The 13,597-nt window shown below is 39.5% G+C and overlaps 1 protein-coding gene across 6 annotated transcripts in view; it reads left to right on the forward strand.

Annotated features, from left to right (window-relative positions):
• acot7 (acyl-CoA thioesterase 7) overlaps positions 1 to 13,597 on the forward strand; it is a 213,957-nt gene that overhangs the window by 199,867 nt on the left and 493 nt on the right. The window lies entirely within an intron of this gene.

Below are 13,597 nucleotides of genomic sequence, written 5' to 3' on the forward strand. Positions count from 1 at the left end.
CAGCAGACACTGGCTCCGGCTCAGGAACAGCAGACACTGGCTATGGCTCTGGCTCTTGTTCGAAGACTGGCTCTGGCTCTTGCTCGAAGACTGGCTCTGGCTCTTGCTCGAAGACTGGCTCTGGCTCTTGCTCGAAGACTGGCTCTGGCTCTTGCTCGAAGACTGGCTCTGGCTCTTGCTCGAAGACTGGCTCTGGCTCTTGCTCGAAGACTGGCTCTGGCTCTTGCTCGAAGACTGGCTCTGGCTCTTGCTCGAAGACTGGCTCTGGCTCTTGCTCGAAGACTGGCTCCGGCTCAGGAACGGGAACAGACACTGGCTCTGGCTCAGGAACGGGAACAGACACTGGCTCTGGCTCAGGAACAGCAGACACTGGCTCCGGCTCAGGACAGCAGACACTGGCTCTGGCTCAGGAACAGCAGACTCTGGCTCTGGCACTTGCTCGAAGACTGGCTCTGGCTCCGGCTCAGGAACAGCAGACACTGGCTCTGGCTCTTGCTCGAAGACTGGCTCTGGCTCTTGCTCGAAGACTGGCTCTGGCTCTTTCTCGAAGACTGGCTCTTGCTCTTGCTCTGGCTCTGGCTCTTGCTCTGGCTCTGGCTCTTGCTCGAAGACTGGCTCTGGCTCTTGCTCGAAGACTGGCTCTGGCTCTTGCTCGAAGACTGGCTCCGGCTCAGGAACGGGAACAGACACTGGCTCTGGCTCAGGAACAGCAGACACTGGCTCCGGCTCAGGAACAGCAGACACTGGCTATGGCTCTGGCTCTTGTTCGAAGACTGGCTCTTGCTCGAAGACTGGCTCTGGCTCTTGCTCGAAGACTGGCTCTGGCTCTTGCTCGAAGACTGGCTCTGGCTCTTGCTCGAAGACTGGCTCTGGCTCTTGCTCGAAGACTGGCTCTGGCTCTTGCTCGAAGACTGGCTCTGGCTCTTGCTCGAAGACTGGCTCTTGCTCGAAGACTGGCTCTGGCTCTTGCTCGAAGACTGGCTCTGGCTCTTGCTCGAAGACTGGCTCTGGCTCTTGCTCGAAGACTGGCTCTGGCTCTTGCTCGAAGACTGGCTCTTGCTCGAAGACTGGCTCTTGCTCGAAGACTGGCTCTGGCTCTTGCTCGAAGACTGGCTCCGGCTCAGGAACGGGAACAGACACTAGCTCTGGCTCAGGAACAGCAGACACTGGCTCCGGCTCAGGAACAGCAGACACTGGCTCTGGCTCTGGCACTTGCTCGAAGACTGGCTCTGGCTCTTGCTCAGGAACAGCAGACACTGGCTCTGGCTCTGGCTCTTGCTCGAAGACTGGCTCTGGCTCTTGCTCGAAGACTGGCTCTGGCTCTTGCTCGAAGACTGGCTCTGGCTCTTGCTCGAAGACTGGCTCTGGCTCTTGCTCGAAGACTGGCTCTGGCTCTTGCTCGAAGACTGGCTCTGGCTCTTGCTCGAAGACTGGCTCTGGCTCTTGCTCGAAGACTGGCTCTGGCTCTTGCTCGAAGACTGGCTCTGGCTCTTGCTCGAAGACTGGCTCTGGCTCTTGCTCGAAGACTGGCTCTGGCTCTTGCTCGAAGACTGGCTCTGGCTCTTGCTCGAAGACTGGCTCTGGCTCTTGCTCGAAGACTGGCTCTGGCTCTTGCTCGAAGACTGGCTCTGGCTCTTGCTCGAAGACTGGCTCTGGCTCTTGCTCAAAGACTGGCTCTGGCTCTGTCTCGAAGACTGGCTCTGGCTCGAAGACTGGCTCTGGCTCTTGCTCTGGCTCTTGCTCGAAGACTGGCTCTGGCTCTTGCTCGAAGACAGGCTCTGGCTCTTCCGGACTGTTGAGAGGAGGGAGATCGGTGAAGTCATCAAACTCGTAAATAAACTTGACTGTGCAGATGACTGGTTCTGGTTTAACTGGACTCGGAACTGGACTATATCGCCCGTATCCTCCCCTGTGACCTCCACGGCTCCCACGGAACACAGCTTGGCGGATTCCCACAAAGGCTTGCTTCCAGATCTCCATCTTCCTTTTTTCTTTTCTTTATGGTTGGTCGTTCTGTCAGGGTTGTGTGCAGGTAGCTGAAGACGAGGATGCAGGAACTTCAAAGTAGTTGATTTATTTACAAAATAAACTTCAGGAACATACAGGAACAAAATAACAAACTCCAGGAATTCAGAGACACAACCATACAAGGACGACGGCCAACAAACACTGAGGGAAAACACAAGGCTTAAATGAACAGGGACTAATAGGATAATTAACTGAACACAGGTGAAGAAACTGAACACAAACGAGGAGTGGGAAAAAATAAAAGGACTAAACCAAAATCACAAAGACAGGGGGAAACAAGATCACAAAACTGAACTAATAACAGGACTAAACACAAATCACAGAGACAGGGGAAAACCAGATCACAAAACATAACTAAACACATAGAAAACGTGACAGTTACATTTTTAGATCGAAATATTATATGTAAATTATTTAAAAAGCCATGGTTGACCATGCAATGCCTAATGCTGAAATTACATGCCAAAATAAATCAGGTAACACTTTACAATAAGTTCTCATTTGTTAACATTAACTAGTTATTGCATTAACTAACATGAAATAACAATGAGCAATACATTTGTTACAGTATTTATTAATCTTTAGGTTATTAATGTTAGGTTAATACAAATACAGCCGTTTATTGTTTTTTCATGTTAGTTTGCAATGCATTAACTGATGTTTAGAAATACATTTTTTATTTTGATAATGTACTAGTAAATGCTGGAATTAACTTAAATTAATAAATGATGTAGAAGTATTGATCATTCTTAGTTCATGTGAACAAAAGTAGTTAACTAATGTTAACTAATTAAATACTATTGTAGTGTTACCATAAATTAAAATTTCAACAATGTTACCCTGCTAAACACTGTTGGTCATAGCCACAGATCACACAAAATTTTACAAACAATTACTTAAATGTATAACTTAACTGTAATGTTTAAAGTATAACTATACAATAAAGATTGTTTCTATATTTAGGGATACATCTAGAATCAACCTAAAAAATTATTTATACTTCACATTAAATTAAATTATTCACAAAACAATTAGTGCTCTTAGGTATGTAATGTTTTTGGTCAGCTATGTTACTTGTGTGAATGTTATGGTCAACTGTGTTTAACATTTTGTAATATTATATAGAATTATATAGATATTATATATTATATAGTATATAGAATTCCAAATTCCACTTTATAATAAGTATGCAGTAATAATGTCCTTACAAATCATTTGCAAACTATTAGTTTATAAATTTTAGTCTTGACATTAATATATCAATAGGCTATGTACAAATAGCGATTACTTAGCTCATATGCAGAGAGTTAGATAATGTTTTTTTATGCTTTAACAACTTATTAACCATAAATAGTTATCATTTTAGATTAGGTTTCTTTCCCATAAATAGAAACACAAATGAAAACTGCATGAGCATCAATCATAGTGTGGCTCCTCGCTCTTGTGTTTCAGAATATAAATAGTATATTGACAGACTATTTCTGCTATTTCAGACACCTGAAGTCTGGACTAGTCTGGACTGGAAGTTTTTTCTTCCTTCTGTGAGAGATATTTCTCGACTATTTTTAGGATTCCAGTTTTAGCTCTTGGTGGAGGGGAGTTATGGACTGGGGGAGGGGTGAACAGCACTAGGAATGAAAGACAGAAAAGTGGGGGATCATGGGATGGGTGAGACTATACACAATGATTACCCAGACATTCAGAGGTGTGCCCTTTTAGAGCCAGCATTATGACAGGGTCCTCTCAGGAAACATTGCAGAGAGAGACAAGATGAATGAAAACATCATGTTATTTTAAGAACAGCATGTACAGTACATATTGATTTGTCTTTTTTTCAGTAACAATATCTAAATAATCTTAAAATAAGGTGAGCTTTTAGAGCCAGCATTATGACAGGGTCCTCTCAGGAAACATTGCAGAGAGAGACAAGATGAATGAAAACATAATGTTATTTTAAGAACAGCATGAACAGTACATATTGATTTGTCTTTTTTTCAGTAACAATATCTAAATAATCTTAAAATATGATAAGCAAAATATGTAAAATAATAAGACTTGTTTTAAGAGAAATATATCATGAAATTAGCATAAACCTCACTAAAGTTTGTTAAATCTATGTAAGACATTTATAATTATATAGATATTTTCTTAAGTGTCACGTAAGTGTCAAAGCGCAAACCGCAAGTAACTTTGTGGGCAGATCCCGGCGCTGTTGCTATTTTCCCGGCGGGATAAATGCCTCTTGCGCCTGGCGCAAATCTAAAAGGGGTTGGTCTGAAGTAGCTTCATTATTCATAGATGTGGTTTGGGCGTAACGGGAAACAAACCAATAAGAGCTTTATATCACATTCCCTTTAAGAGCATGATGAACTAGGTGCGCTTGTTCCATGGCGCAATACTATTATAATGGCGCATTTACCAGGCGCGCTTCAGAATCGGTTCATAGCCGAGGAGATCGATGTTCTCGCCAGGGCCGTAAAAGAAAGAGAAGTGACATTGGGGATGGGACAAACCCACCCAAATTAGCTACGGTTAAACATGCATATAATAATTTGGGTAAATGTGTAAGCTTTATGCCTATTTTCCCCTTCGTCATGGACACAACAATGATTTCCCTCGTGTTTTAATATGTTTCCTTATAATAATGTATCATTTGCAAAAAGTTAAATGCATCTGTGTAGATGAGAGAATCATCTACAGTGTATGCGCGTTGTTCACACTCTGTATTATGGCCAAGCATGCGCGCTTAAAATAGCATCTGAATTGACTTTAGACTAGGTTTTTTCTGGTCAGTGGCGCAATTGTTTTATAGAACAGCAAAATAGCATGAGGGAAAGTTTGCGAACACGCCTCCTCTTTGCGCTGAACCGCCCCGGGGAGCGCAAGTGTATTTTTTAGTTAACCGACGTGTGTCTGTGGAGGGAAAAGTCCGCTTTGCGCGGGTGCAAAAGAGGAATGATAGATGCGTCAGTGTACAAAGTCCTTTGCGCCGGGTGCAAGATAGGGCCCATAGACTTTCTGGACCCATTAATGCTTTTGACAAACACTCAGCTGGTCCATGCCACACAAAACAAGTTGAGTTACCCTAGCAACCACTGGGTTTGCAGCATGATAGCTGTTTATTTTTAGAAACAGCTTGAGATGTGTGTGCAATAAGAGGTTAAAAGCGTGATATCACACATGAGTACAAACAGAAATGCAAGATGACTTATTACATTAAACTTTGATTAAAGTTCTTATCTATCTTACATCTTTTCTTAATAATTATAGTGAAAATGAACTGATAAAATACCCTGAAATACAAATTGTCCTCATAAGCTTTGCAAACAGTGTATGTGGCAATAGACGTAGGAAAGGAGCCAATGAAAATGCATTTTTTGTTAGATAGACTCAAAGCACTTGAATTGAATATAGATTGAGTTTGCAATAAGTACAAAATAAATAGCTGGAGCATTCTGACACATTCTGACACCTTTATGCCATTCTTTCTTCTGTGAAACACAAAGGGAGATGTTTTGAAATATGTTTACAATGTCCATTTTCATACACAGAAATTAGTATATCATGTCTGGGACGTCAAGCCCCCATAAGGACAAAAAAGTGAATGTAGTTCATACTTGTTGTGCATTATATTCCAAATCTTTAAATTTAAAGTCTTTAAAGGTTTTTTTTTCCCGTCCATTCTGCCACCTGATGGAGTTTTGGTTCCTGCCACTGTCGCCTTTTTTCCACCTTTGTTGTTATTGGCTTTGCTTGCTTAGTTGGGGACATTAAATTTAACATTGAGCTCCACCAGAGCTCGTATATATTGTAACAATCATGTTTTTTTGTTTATATTGTAACAATCATGTTGTCATGTTTTTTCTTTTTTTCTGTCTCTGTTTCCTCAGTTCTCTTGCATTGTTTGTTGCTAATTTAGTTACACACATGTTCCATGTTTAATTGATTACCATTCCTCTGTATATAAACCTTTTGTTCTCTCAGTTCTTTGTTCGGCGTGGTCCACGTTTAATGTGTTAACTCTTCACTCCAGTTACATGAAATTGTCATTATTCTGATTATTCGCTAATTATACCAAACTTAGATAGGCATACAATATACATGTTACCAGCCATTGTTTTAATTTAATCACATTAAATTCAAAATACATTTTATGGACGTACTGGATATCATTCGCGTCGTGATGAACATTGCAATGTATACCTAATGCATATATACCTAATGCATAAGAAGCTATACCTAAGCTGCCTTCACGTTCTTTACGCCATCTCAATTAAGATAGGCTACAGAGCAGAAACTGCGCAGTGATTTGTGTTGACAGAGTTTAGCAATTTGGAGGAGAGAAAACTTGATAATAATGTCACGGAGTTCAGCAGCTCCAGTAATAAAGGGAGTGTTCTTTAATCACTTTATATGTATTGGCGATCCAAGCACTGATCTATATAGAATGACTGGATAGCTCAGGACGTCATAAACAGTGAAGCCACCGCGCCGCCATATTAGTATTCCACAGTGAGCTCACGCGTTCTATTGAATCAATAGGAAATTGTAGAAGAAGCTTACCTCCTCGTTAAAATACGTTTCACATATAATACTCATTTTTAACTGTAAATAAAACAATGAAAGATTTGTCATTGAAGAAAAATTAATTATATGTGTAGCCTACTTAAAATATATCTCTTTCTGATTGTGTTTTATCAGTAGTTTGTAGATATAAAGTGTTTGATTAGTTGGCAAGAAAATGTTCAGGAAATGCATAATACAAATTGTATGGGTTAATGTAACGCCATATTTAGACTGCAGACGTCTGCGGCGCGTTACGGCTGCGAGTTCTGCGACACGCCCGTTTCACACATACTCCGTTTGGAGTGCGTATGCGGTGCGTATTTTTTTACGTACTCATGTTAACAGGTTAGAGCTTTCACACTGCACGTGGGTGCGGTCCGGCGATCCGTTCCAGGTGCGGTGCGTATAAAACAGTGCCAGGGGCGTCATGCAAGCCAAAATTCTGGGGGGGCACAATCTGAGACGTTGCAATTGTTTTCTGACGGGTTATATGGATCATGTTGGGAGGGGTCAGGGGGTTTCTCCCCCTGAATTTTTTTAAATTCTGGCTGCTAAACATACCATTTCAATGCAGTTTGGGAGGGACAGAAATACCTTAACGGAGCTAGCAGCAACCCTCCTTTATCTGAGGACTAAGTTAGAGTAGGCTATCTATTTTGTAAGTTTATGTAAAAGACAGGTTGATGAAAGAACTGTAAGCTCAAATTCAAAAGCTTTTGAAGTCTACTTCATTAAAGCATGTTTACACACACACTTACTGTACACTTAGGCCTACTACACATGATTTTAAAAACAGTATCTTACATTAAAGGTACATAAAGGTGCTGAGGTCTGACTTTGTGGTGCTCTGAAATTAAGTTATTTTAATATTAATATGTGATGAAGGACTTTGAAAGAGGTTTGACAGATTTCAGTGCTGAAAAAGGTTAACACTACCCCGTTTATTTGAAAATGGTTAATATTTGACAGAAATGTAAAAAAGTAATCAAATCAAATGTAATATGTAACATTACTTTAGTAAAATCATTGAAATAATGTAGTTACATTGCTCATTATTATATTTTAAATAAGGAACTTGTAAAGAGTAATTTATGATCTAACAGAAAAGCTAGTAACTTGTAACTTGTACATTTAACCTACTATGGCTTATTGGCTTTGTATGGCAGGCAATAACGTTAGCCAACTAGTTTACGGTTAGACTAGGCTAGCTATCGATAACGTCACACTGACACAACTTAAGTTAATGCTCTGAATTCGCAGCTAATATCAAATCCATAACTTTTTCATCAAGTTAAAATTTCCAGGTCAACCACAAAAAATCCCACTACCTTTTAATATAATCCGATAACTAATTCAATGCCGATTTGTTGCTTTGCCCACTTACCACTTCAAGACCATCTGTTAAACATTGCCAGCGAGTGAGTTGCTTGAACATACACAGCATATAGAGCGCTACGCGCGTAGCGCTCTAGATTTGATATACACAGACACCATATTAGGAAAAAGGGGCGGGCTGATGCTGACCGATTTATTACACATCCAGAATACATTTGAGTCGTAATAGGCTCTGGTAATTATGGAGCATTATAGGAATAACGTTGTGGCGAAAAAATGATCAGGGAGAAAAAATCTGAGGGGGCACGTGCCCCCTCACTTTGAATGGGCATATGACGCCACTGAACAGTGCAGAGATCGTTTCTGCACCGAGTCTATTTTTGCTCTGCTGCACCGCATTGAATTAAAGTGGCAGCGCATTGTTCACATTAAAATAGACATAGATTGACAAGAAACTGTATTAATTTCATCATATATGCATAATTACAGTTAATGTGTTCTACAGTTACTAAATTACAGGGTCGAGAAAAACAAAAAAAGTATGATTATAGTCCCAAAAGTTGCAAAATGCCATTATATATGATTTTTTCCCCCTCAAAAAAATACATTATATATTTTGGGGTGGGGGGAACAATGTACATTTTACATGTAAAACAAGGAATCACAATGATTAAAATTAATTTTCATACTGTTTTAATGTCTTAAACAATGTCAATGTTAATTTTTAGATTTAAAATCAAAATTACTGCGGATCAGTAGCGCACTGCAAACGTAGCATAATGTGAAAGCACTATAGCGCGCGCTGCTCCTGTAGGCTACCGTATACGCACCGCAATACGCACTGCACACGGAGTATGTGTGAAACGGGCGTAACTCTAGTCATTGCATGTGGTTACACCAGCCGATTCGCTAACGCCTGTTTCACACACACTCCGTTTGCAGTGCATATTTTTTTCCCCGCACCCATGTTAACAGGCTAGAGCGTTCACACTGGATGCGTTCCAGGTGCGGTGCACAGCAGTGCAGAGATCGTTTCCGCACCGAGTGTATTTCTGCTGCTTGACAGCGCATGTGGTCAAACTGAACACGGATTGACATGAAAATATTGTAAATAAATGCATTTAATGAAAGTAAACTTATATTTAATGAAAGTAAAGTTTTCTTTATAACTTTTAAGCCCGGGGTAATTAAAGCATGGAAAACTACACAGTACCTCAACAACGGGACATAATGGATGCAGCCTACCCAAATCTTTGTGGAGGTGGAAAACCAAGTTCTTAAATTGTGGCCCACAATATTTCTTGTAAAAAAAAGATTTAAATGCAAAAGAAAAGGTATGATAGAGCTGTTTTTGTCAATTTTATGTTTTAATTTAAAATTTTTGCGATGGTAACATAAGGCCTACATGTTTTGCCACTTGCTTGAGCAACTTAATATATAACGTTAAATCTGTATAGAAGTAATGCATTGAATAATACGTATCAATATGTGTATTGAGTTTAAACTTGAATGCGTCTGTGAAAGAATATAGGGTCCTATAACTGTGTACAAATAGAATCGCAATGTTGAAACTTTTTTATATTATTTTATAAAATACACTGATATAAAAATAGTGATTTGAAATAAAAAATAGAGAATAAATGTTGTGTTTGTGGTAGGCTACAGCCGTAGATCAGTTGCGCACTGCAAACGCAGCATATATGAAAGCACAATAGCGCGTGCTGCTCCTGCGCCGCACACGGAGTATGTGTGAAAGGTTCAGTGTTGGGAAAGACTTGTAATTTACCAGTAAAGATTGTATAAGGCTATTAAGTTGCATCGACTGAAATATATTATGGGTCAGACCAGGCAGAAATAACTCGCTTTCAACAGTTAAAGCTGCCATCAGCAACATTTTTTTGATCATATTCAGTGAAATCGACAATATAATCCGACAGAACAACATAAATAAAGAGTGATGGCGGAAAAGATTCCAATTCCTCGGTTAACCTCAAGAGCTAGGAGGTCAAAAACAACACAGGAAAAGAGAACATCTGCTGAAAAGAAAGAAGTAAAGAAAAAAAGCAACCGTGCCCGTAAATAAATCAGGATCAACGTCGGATCTGCATTTGAAAGGTGTAGAGATTTACATGATTTAATTGGGTTCAAGCTGGATGCAGAGCCTGCAACATTTCTTCTCGACAGGTAATTGTGCTTTATCAACCAGTTACTTTATTTCTTAGTGTTATGTTAGTAATCTAAGTATGTTTGCCCAAATGTGTTGGTATGGATAGCTAACGTTAGCACTTGTTGGGCAGGTTCGTTAGCTTTGTTTGCACTGAAATCCGTGTGAACGTAACGTCAGATGGATAAACATGTCCAGATGACGGGATAAAGTTCGGCTTTTTGGAAGAATCAATGCTACTTTCTTACGAGAGTGAACAGTGAATCTTTCTTACGAGAGTAAGAACAGTAGTAAATCTACTGTTATTGTATGTGCTATCTGAGTAGCTCCAAATACTCCATGGTATTGATGATTGCTGATGAGACGGGCGCGTTCACAGAAAATCTGTTGGACACGCACTGACGAGCACGAACTCGTGGGAGGGTATTCATTGATAGTTGGGGAGGGACATGAAAGTTGTAAACATTCAAAATTTTGCCTAAGTCTACTCAATCTGCCAGACTTGCCGACTGCAGCTTTAAGGTTAGGCAATTCTTGCGACCATAAGCAATCCAAAGACAGTGGCAAGGAAGCCCTTTGCCTCAGGGAGGCAGGTATGTTGAGATCACATCACCAGTCGAATATTACTAATTTTAACTTGCTAAAAATTAGTTTAGGGGATACTTTGGCAGAAGAAACCCCAGTTCTTAAGGAGGTCAATAGTGATACCTTCTGTATGGTAGCTAGCTGTAATCATTTCAAAAGTTTAATTAACATCCTTAGGGGTTAAAAATAAAATTCGCCATGACATTACTCGACATTACCTGTGTTGCTGTATATTCTCTGACAAATAGAAGGCAGTGACATGTGAACTCAAGCTTTCATATCTGGAAGTATCTGCATTCATCTATTTGTGGAGAGGTCTATACTTGACAACAATTCCAGTCTCTTACACATATAGGGCTATTTCCATTTGCAGTTTCCATTTAACTACTACTGTTTTTTTTTTCTTTAACACTAAATTGTATGATGTTTCACACTCTGTTGGTTTCTGCTGAAGCAATCACTCTGGTCTTCTGCCAGTCACTCTCTCTGTGACTGCAGCACCGAGCTTCCCTCCAGCTTAATTTAATTTGTTCAAGACAAGCACTGCTGCTATGGCCCCGTGTCTTTTCTTGGCCTCATCACAAGCCCTGAGCAACAGGACTGCATCACTGACCCAGCCAGGACTTCCTTCAAGGTCACATGATGTTGTTTTCAGACGAAAATAACGGGGAGTGCTTTTTTGTTTTGCTTTTGTTCCAAGAGGCAAGTTTCATTAATTATATAATTATACCATTTCATTAAATATACAAAGCTTTAATGAAATATTTCATTTTTGTCAGCCAATCAACAGTCAAATACAATATATTTCTGTAATGAATTGACCAGTGTCCCAGGCATCTAATCTTTATATCATTTGTCTACATAATGTAAAAGTAAGCTAACAAAATTGTTTTGTTAAGTAGCTTTGCATTGGGGTCCTGATCACCCTATTGGGGATTAAATTGTGATAAGCATCTTCTGACTCCACATATACGTATTGTGCAGGGAGAACCTTATTGGTTGAGAAGCAATTTGAAAAACAACAAAAAAATCTATATTAATGTAGTCACATTTATTAACCCATTTAACCATTCTTAGAGTTTTTGTTGTTCAAACCTTCACTGATGAATTTACAGTGATTAAAGAGGAATTATGAAAAGGATAGTTCCCAATGGTTGGATGAGCCATGTTTAAAACTGTTGTAAAAGGGTGAAAAATACACCTCTATGTGCCATGAACTGCCATGAATGCAGTGAGATCCACGTTGTTTGGCAACTAAAAACATCCTCAATTTACACTAATTAACTATATGACATTGTGGAAGAATTGTTTATTACAATAGTTATTGTTAAGACATGTAACTATTCCTTGAATATTGGTGTCTTTTTTCAAATTGCCATTAATCATAATAACAGGTAATCCTTTTTACGCTGTTCCAATCCAATCTGACTTCTGACCTATAATGCTGCCTGAATCATAATCATACACTGTTCGTTCATTGGCCAGAGGAGAACTGGCCCCCTGACTGAGCCTGGGTTCTCCCAAGGTTTTTTTCTCCATTCTGTGACCTGACGGAGTTTTGGTTCTTTGCCACTGTCGCCTTTCTTCACCTTTGTCGCCATTAGCTTTTGGCTTGCTTAGTTGGGAGATTTAATTTTACATTTAACAATATTATTACATTATTTTCCTGTTATCTCTGTAAAGCTGCTTTGAAACAATCTGTATTGTAAAAAGCACTATATAAATAAAGGTGACTTGACTTCTGTCCTGCATAACACCCTTTAGTCATGGTAAAATCACTGTAAACCACTGTAAGGCACTGTAAGTCTTACTGCTTTAATCGATCAACTGCACGCCACTTAAAAAAAAAACAAATGCAATAATTCATATGTTCTCCATTAAACTGGGTCACCATAAAATGAACTTTTCTGAGCCTCATCATCAGTACCCCTGTGAAGTATAGTGTATGCGCTTCGCTTGTGCTTATATATCATTGCTGTGGATATGCATTCTATATCTCTGATCCTCATTTGTGCACATGCCCTCATCAGCCAGGCTGCTTCAGTCATTGCACAGTTTGTTCCCTAAGGTTGGCCGCCATCTGCCACTGCCGCGCATGACTAGCTGGTGACCTATAGCCAATGATAAGAATAGCCATGGTGTAGTGTGCAGCTGCAAGTTGAAGCCTAATGTCAACTGACATCCTGCTCTTTCACACAGTATTGTTGTTTGTCCATGATGAAGCTGTGGTCCAAAAAACAAACATCTATTGTCTCGTTTTAGATCTCCAAGAAATTGGTGAATTCGCGAATTTATTAATGTAGCTAGCACTCAAAATGTAGCTAGCACTCAAAATAAACTCAAAAATAAGCATTATATTTTCACAGCATATTAATCGGTTTATAAAAATACAAATGTGCATTGCTTGTTCATGTTAGTTCACAATAAACTAACATGAGTTAATCTATAATCTAAAATGTTAACTAATGTACAGTAGACATTTGATTCATCATAATATACATTTTTTAAAGACAATTGACAATAATTACCAACAGTTAGTTCAATTCTGATTACATTTCAAACCACTTCCATCACATTTTGAACAATTATGCAAGATATTTGGTGGTGATAGATATTCAAACAAAATATGGCGACTAACTGGATATAGCATGAGATTTTATATTGATGTTTTTACAGTTTCCGTACACCCAGTAACAATTAGGCAATGCTACATTCCAAGACAATCTTTTGACATGTTTCCACCATTAAAGTTCTCTTGTGCTTTAATTTAAATAATTCATTGTGTAGTTGTGTGTACAGTAGCTTCTGTACTGTACAATAACTCACATCTGCAAACATTCACTGCAGTTGACAGACATTTCATGTTTAAGAGGGGAAGCAAAAAATGTGGAAGTGTCTGTGTGTGTTTGTTAAAATATT

The sequence above is a fragment of the Siphateles boraxobius genome, unplaced genomic scaffold (genome assembly GCF_051911475.1).
Source record: "Siphateles boraxobius isolate OS27281-9 unplaced genomic scaffold, OSU_SipBor_1 9, whole genome shotgun sequence".
Taxonomy (NCBI): domain Eukaryota; kingdom Metazoa; phylum Chordata; class Actinopteri; order Cypriniformes; family Leuciscidae; genus Siphateles; species Siphateles boraxobius.